This window comes from Emydura macquarii, unplaced genomic scaffold (genome assembly GCF_026122565.2).
Source record: "Emydura macquarii macquarii isolate MOO-44397 ecotype Brisbane River unplaced genomic scaffold, CSIRO-AGI_Emac_v2 contig_480, whole genome shotgun sequence".
NCBI classification, from domain to species: domain Eukaryota; kingdom Metazoa; phylum Chordata; order Testudines; family Chelidae; genus Emydura; species Emydura macquarii.
This window is the reverse complement of record NW_027130617.1, coordinates 10,310,176-10,318,296: the sequence shown is the minus strand read 5'-3', so window position 1 is coordinate 10,318,296 and position 8,121 is coordinate 10,310,176. Positions and strand designations below refer to the sequence as shown.

At 35.8% G+C, this 8,121-nt stretch overlaps 1 long non-coding RNA gene across 1 annotated transcript; it reads left to right on the top strand.

Moving 5' to 3' along the window:
• The first annotated feature begins 1,084 nt into the window (after positions 1-1,084).
• Positions 1,085-7,560, top strand: LOC137146767 (uncharacterized). Its single transcript, XR_010918042.1, has 3 exons — positions 1,085-1,241; positions 5,875-6,003; positions 7,134-7,560. It is a non-coding gene; the product is annotated as an uncharacterized lncRNA (long non-coding RNA).
• Positions 7,561-8,121: the final 561 nt, after the last annotated feature.

Below are 8,121 nucleotides of genomic sequence, written 5' to 3'. Positions count from 1 at the left end.
CTTCAAACATTCTATTTTCCCTTTTGCATTAACAACAAAAACAGCACCCCAAACCCAGCACCCCCCAAGTCTAGCACACCAGGCGGTCACCTGGGTGGCCTGTCCCTAAATCTGGCCCTGGTTCTACTGTTTTATCTTGTATCCCCTCCCCCTGATTTTATTATGCCTCTTAAAGATACTAACTCACTGCATCCTGCAGCACAAACCAATAAGAGGCCTGTCGTGAGGTGCAAAGCACCCACTTTCAATGGCACTGCTGAGCACCTCCTGGAATTAGGCCCTAAATTTTTGTTCATTGGAATTACTCTGTATTTCAGTGGTTCTTTTATCAAGTAAATTGTACACTTGCTATAATAAATACTCACTTTAGATTAAATAATTCAGTAAGTAACCATAAAACCAGTAGAAACAGGCAAAGCACAAGTTAGGCAGCCTCAACCCACCTAGACTTTTTTCGTGATTAATTTTGTAAGTGTTTGGAAAGTTTAGCATGTTGGAACATGACATGCCCCTATCAGATCAGTTTCAGGCTACATTCAGGTTGCAGAATCTTTGTGTGTAACTGAGAGTTGGAGGTGGGGAAAGTCCCCTGAACAAAGAGGAAAAGTAACATATTGCAACTATCAAATACAAACTACACTATTTTAGAAGTTTATTCTGTGTCTACTTTATATCCACATGTTCAAATTGAATGGATTTGACTAGAATTGAATTGGCTAAATACTGAAATCAATCTAAAGAAAAAGGAATGAGTTTTGTTTTATTTTAAATCTTAATTTAGGCCCCAATTCCGCAAAGATTTATACATGTGTTTAAAACTACCAATATGAGGGTCCATTGAAATCAATGGACTAGTAGGTATGTAAAGCATGTGTATAAATCACTGCAGGATTAGGATCTCAGTACATGCCTTTGTTCCTTTGAAGTTAATGGTAATATTCCCATTGATTTCAGTTGAGACAGAATTAGACCCAATTATATGAGGTTTAGAGCAAATCTTAGAAGGTGCTTGTCATTGGCCTCTAAGGGCAGTCAGGGACCAGCCTATCTGTGACAGGCTCCTATAAAGGGAGAACTAGCCCACTCAGACCCACTTGGAAGTAGTCAAATACCTAGGTGACTGGTTAGCAGCTGCTTAACTAAGGCGCCTGATAAAGGGTTACTAGAGCTCAGATGAGGTGATTGCTAGAGCTCCCAGGAGACCTGAGCAGGAGAACTCACCAGAGCAAGGGACCTGGCAGGTATGCTGATGAACTCCTGAACTGTGACAAGAAGCCCAGCCTGCTAAGAATTACTTGCTGCCCCAGAATCCAACGAATGGAGATTCTGAAAAATGTTATAGTGAAATGCAGCTAAAGTGAACAGTTTGGCTGATCTGAGGACATAATTGTATATAGTTGGCATTGGCCAATTTTATTTTTTTAGTTTCATGGCAGAGTATATAGGAAATACCTAATTTCCTACTAAAACCAAAGAAAATTCCTGTAATCATAGATTTAATGTTAAATCTTGGCAGATGTTGGGCACATATAAACATATGTAATTGATATTCTGTTTATTTTTAAACTATTAAGTATGCCAGTGATTACACACTTTTGGTCCAGGACATGACTGAATTATTTCACTTTATAGGCATTGGGCCTAATCCTACAAGATGTTCTGAATCTATGCCCTCAACTTTCATTGAAGTCTTTGAAAGTTGTGGCAGTTCACCTTTGCAAGCAGCATTTAGCACATTGCAGAATGAGGTCCTAAGTAAATGTCAGTCCTTATCTTAAATTTCTCTATGCTACCCTCTTACTTCACATCTCTTAGTAGTTTCAATTCCATATTCTTTTTCTGAGAGAAGAAACCACCACTGATATAAATTTTTAGTGCCCATCCTGTAATTTGCACAGTCTCATTAAAATCAATGTGAATAACTCAGAAATAAGTAGGACTCATGTAAATAAGGGTTTGTAGGACTGGGTCTTTATCATTTATCAAATTCAGATCATGACCATAGTGAGTTCTCTAATCAGAATTAGCTTTTTTGATGTCGTGCTATGATATGATCCTTTAAAATACTTTTATACTATAATCAAATTGAAAAATCACCTGTCATTGTTCTATTTTCAGTGCTGAACATATTCAGATCTCAAAGTCTTTCCTCATGTTATGGATCTTCTGATCTTCAGATAAACCTTCTAGCCTTTCCCTTCACTGTTTTACGAATGTCAACATTGGTTTTTCAATTTGATACCTAGTATTATGGGCACAATACTCCAAATGTGATCTTCCACAGGTTTTGTATAGTAGAACCATCCTCTATTTTAAAAGGATTTAGGATGTGAACACTTTGGGGCAGAGAACTTCCACTTGATTCTGATCTCACACTGGTTTTGCACCAGTTTAATACCATCCATTTAAACTGAATGACTCCAAATTTACACCATTGTGGAAGCAGATATCAAGTCCTTTGATTTCAGGCTTGTTGTCAAAATGCCCCGCACACTTTTGGCACTGTATAAGATCTCAGCCCCACAAGGTGCAGAGTGTGCAAGCACCAGTCCAGCAAAGTACTTAAGCACATGAGCAATGCCTCTAAGGTTAATGGGAAGTTAATAAAGTTACGTTTAAAATTAAGCATATGCTTCAGTGATTTACTGAATCAGGACCAGAGTACTCAGCTCCTTGAAGGATCAAGCACTATATAATCTGACTTGATCAAAATTGATGTTTTGGGGTTTTTAAATGAAAAAATCTGATTTTTTTTTTTAAATAAATTTAAATTAAATACAGGTTTGTTTTTAAAAATAAACCTATTAAAATTAAATTGAAAATTGACAAGCTGAGTTAAGGTCTAATCTTATTTTAATGTACTAAAATACTTTAAATTAAATACAAAAATAGTATTGAGCAATACATATTCGCTGTCAAATTTTAAAGAAAGTCAGACCACTGGACTGGTGGAAGTCACTAAGCACTTGTAACCAAAATTTGCTGAAATGCTAAACCAGCTTTTTGACAGCAGTAGCCTCTTCTGCAGGTGCAGAGAAGATATTTCCTCCATGTCAGTTTATTCAACTAGTTTACTTTAATGACCAGTTCATTGAAAGTTAAGAAATCAATTGGGAGTTGGAAAAACAGGAAAACTTGTTTTCCTCTTCCACTCTATGAGTAAAAACTAGGTGTGAGAGAATGTGATCGACTAGTTCTAAAACCATGAAGGACATAGTCACCAGAAAACAGTTTAATTCACTAACTGAAAATAACACTTCTTTGTTTAATAAGTGTTAGTTTTAAATGCAAAGGCATGTTTTGATATTTGATATTAATTTTTTTCTTCTGTATCCAGCACATAAGATAGTGTTATTTAATTAAAAAATGCTGGTTTTGTGAATTTTTAACTGAATTTGAATTTCCATCCAAATTTCACACAAGTAAAAAAAATTAAGCGTTTATTAAATACATCATTCACCATTTTCCAATATAATAAAAAATTAAGAATCTGAATAAATGTAAATTAAGCTATATATGGTTTTAACTAAACGTGTAGAGATGTATATACATCTATAGATGTATAATATATATCTTTCTAGTTACCAAAAAGCAGCACAGCATTTAGTCTAAAGGCTATATTTTATTTCAAAGCAACATGTTTTAATGGTTACCAACCAATAAGAATGAAACTTTCTTTAGGAAAATAGCTATAAAGTACAAATGCAAACCACCATTAAAATCACTGATTAAAACAATTAATACACTGTATTAAGTTTGATGTACAATTTATATAGGAGTTAAGTAGTCCCCAGAAACTTTTACCCTATAAAAATTATTGGCTAGCTAGATTATGCAGCTTCCCTGCACACAGATCTATCACTGACTTCAATGAGAGATCTATTAGAATCACAGAATCCTAGAATTGTAAGGCTAAAAGGGCCCTTGACAAGTCATCAAGTCCTGAGGCACAATCAAGTAAACATAGACCAACCAGGTGTTTATCCAATCTGTTCTTAAAATCCTCCAGTGATAGTGTTTCCATAGCCTCCTTTGGAAGCTTATTCCAGAGCTTCATAGAATGACTCTGGAATGGGACCCTAGGGAATAGAAGGCCTTCATGTATAATGTAGCTTGTGCTGCCATCAAATTCACCTTTTGCTAATGAACATATGCTCATGATAATCTATTGTCAAAAGTAAAAGTAATAAGGCATACTTTAAACAAAAGAATTACTATAGAAAATATATGGGAAGACAGTTTAATGATCACTTGCATTTATATAGCGCCCTTCATATAAATGTCAAAAAATAATTCACGCATTGGAACAAATCAAAGAAAAAATAGCTCAACAAAAATGTCTTAATGTCTGGATTTACATTCTCACAGTGACTTGGACAGTTTAATCCTGAAAGGCATAGAATTCCATAAATAAGTAGCATAGTATGAAAAAAAACTATTCCCCATACAAAGAATGGCTAGCAAGCTCTCTGAGCTAGAATAAAAAGGCTAACCTAGGAGGTATGGGGTGAGAAAGTCATGAAGGTAGGAGGGGCCAAGGCTATGCAGTGACTTGTACTGTATGTGAATTTAAAAGCACTGTTTTATATTAAATTAGTGGAGGATATAGGTGGTCAGTGACCCTAGACCTGGATATAGCAACAGTCCCAGTTTTAGAGTAGCTAGAGGAAGTCCCGCAAAGAGGGAAATAGCTCAGTCATGAAGTTCCAAAACAATACATGCAAGATGTAGGGATCATGTAGATGCTAATAGGAAAATTATTAATTTATTTCATATATTGTGCATAAGATTCCTACTAAAATAGGGATCAAAGGTTTGGAATCTTTATATGATTTTTTAACAATTAAAATTTGTCATATCAAAAAAGATGCGTACCCAATAACTCATTAATACAATATAGTAAGAAAAGTCTATATTCCTTGCACTGCCAAAACTTGCAATGAAGCAATGGAATGTAGGATTTAAAACCTTAGTGGTATGCTCAGTGCTGTGCTGAGTCCTCAACTCCCTGTGAAGTTTTGGACACAATAGTATATGCTAGATATCCATTTTAAATGATCTGCTGTTGAAGACTTTAGGTAAAGAAAAACAAAATAAATAACTCTGTAGACTAAGCACCCCCTTTGTGTCCTCCAATTTAATCCCTGTACCTTTTTCATCATGAAACCTCCTAAATCTGCCATGCTCCTTCTGCTCCTTAAAACGCGCTTCTTATCAGATGTTTATGAACCATCATCCTAATAAGAGCACACAAAATAGACCAGAAGAGATAGGGAAGAAACAGAGGTTATGTGTGAGAGAGAAAAAAGATACCCACAAAAAATCCAACAACAAAAGATCAAGAGGGAGAAAATGTGGAACTGATACACCTTCATGGCTTAATCGCTTTCCTTTGGTTGGATTCCATTCCCCAGTATGTTATCTGTTTAAGGCCTAATATAAACCTATTGAAGTCAATAAATTGTAACTTCCTCAGAATAGGGGCCTTGTCTTCACACTTGTACATAAAGTGCTATATAAATAAATAAAAAATAAATAGCCATAATATATACATGACTTTTCCAATTCAAGCCTATATAGTAAATAATTTAGGATTCAATCCTGCAAACACTTATATGAATACATGAGTTCAATGGGACTACTCATACAAGTAAAGTTACGTATATGCGTGTTTGCAGAATTCGGTTACTAAGTTACTAAATATTGTCTTAAACCTGAAAGATGTGTGTGTCCTTGCAAATTGAAACCTATATTATTAATTGAATTCTTTACACGAGTTGTAAACATCTCAGGCTAAAATATTTTCATGTATATAATTGTCTTTTAATATTATTAATGCATTATTTCTTACTTATTTTCATATCGCACCTAAAGCACGCCAGCTGCTTTGCTGACAAGTAGGAAGAAAAGTTTCTAGAGAGAGTTTACAATATAATACACAAAAGAAGAGGAATGGGATGCAACAAAAGTGAAGTGACTGAGCAGTGAAGTTGAGCATGTTCGGTTAGTTCCATGATTTGGTGTTTTTCTTTTTTCCTTTTGATCTTTTATTGAGTCCACCCTCCCACCCCAATTCCTTCCACACCCATGTAATCTTTCTTTTCTCCTCATTCTGATCTGTTTTGTTTGCTCTTGTTAGGGCATGAGTTTATAGTGATCTTATCAGGAAGGGGTTTAAGGAGGCGCAAGGGTATGGCAGTCTGGGTCAGGGATAGAGAGAGATACAGGTATAGGGGGCCACATGGAAGAACAGAGATGAAAGTAGAATCATTAGTCTTTTTTAAGTGGTTATTTTTTCCCCTGTCATTTTTATGTGTACCAAAAATTAGACTCCTACATCCATATTTAGGCCCCAAAATAAGTATGGCCTGTGATTCAGAATGCACCAACAAATGTCACTTAAGTCAATGGGAACTGCAAGTGCTCATCATCTTTGAAATTAAAGCCACTTTTTTTTTTTAAGTCCCTAAATATGGATTTAGGAGAAGCCAGGTTTGAAAGTTTTGGCCTATGTTTTTAGGAGTAGGTAAAACCCATACAATAGAAATCCATTTAGTATACATTGTTTCCAAAACTGCTTTCCCCCAAGAACTATCACTGCATGTAATTTTTTAACTGTGTTAATTTAATTACCAGTCAGTGGCAAACAGTGTGGATTTGGGAATCTCTTGGAGTAATACATTACTATAGCTTGTAATGCATTTCTTTTTGGAGCTTTTAAAATCTGACTAAGGAACAACAATATGTAATTCCATCTTATTTTAGAACTAGCTTTTTTCCCTTTTCTTTTCTTTTTTTATAGAGGAAACTAAGTTTTTTGAATACCATAACTGCTGCAACTAATATGAAAAATTCTCGTGAATCCCATGAATGACTCTCAGGTCTGACTTCATTGGAATTCTGAGTGTCATTTAAGGGCTCTCCCTCACATATACACTTTACATTCTTTGCTATTTAAGGTTACATATGGGGTGGGAATTTCTTTTGAACTTATTAGTACCCAGTTTTTTTCCTTATGTTATATGTACTAAAGTTCTGTTGCTGATTAATGCCTTATGTTGATACTGGTTTGTTTTTTTTGTAACTCTGTCTTCGACTACTAGCCTTGGAGTTATGATTTTCTCCTCTCCCAGGGTGGACGTAAACGGACAGCAGGGTGCCAGAGAATGCATCATATCAGTCCTTACTGTCCTTGACTACGGGACAGTGGGAATGGCAGGCAAATATGTATAATGTACCAAGGGTTCGTGTTGTATGTGGTACATGATTTGATACGTCAATGCTTAATGTCATAGATATTTTCTTGTATATGTTGGTTAATTAAGCTCTGTTTATTTCCTTTATGTAGATGTATATAAACTGCTATCAGTGCCCTTCCTGTGCTCCGGGTTTCCATCTCATAAATTAGAATATACAACAAAACACAGAGTAATAGATGCTCCTCTCTCCTTATTACATAAATATACACCAGCAAATCTAAGAAAAAAAATCCAACCTAACCTACTCCAACCCTCAATGCATCCCCTCACCAAAATCCTGAGAAAAAAGATGGTCTTTCTGGCATGCCCAGAAATTTAACAAATCCAGCTGGTCAAACAGGGGAATGAGTTCCTTACTAAAGGACTCTTCACTGAGAATATTCTGACAGCAAATTCATCCTATTTATAGCAAAGGAACTTCCGTGAGTACCTCCACTGATCACAACTGTGGCAGTATGGCTCAGGGACAGAGACATTCTCTCAGGTACCAGGTCCCAAAATATGTAAGGCTTTATAAGTTGAAAGCAGCACCTTGAAATTTATAGGCAGCCAGCACAGATGGCAGAGACGATCCCGAAGCTGTGATACAAAGTGTTCCTGACATGAAACCCCACTTTATAAACATCCCACAGCATTCTGCTCTAGCTTTAACTTCAGAATTGTTCTAAGATATATGCAGTGTTGTCCCATAGGACTGTAGTCTAATATTGAGTTGACAGTGGCATAAATAATAGTGGCAAGGTCCACTTTATAGAGAAAAAGTTCCACTCTTCTCGCCAGGTACAGATAAAAAATATGCTCTTGGCCACAATCACTACCTAGGCATTGAGCAGCAGCCACCCAGTAATCTAACACAACTAAA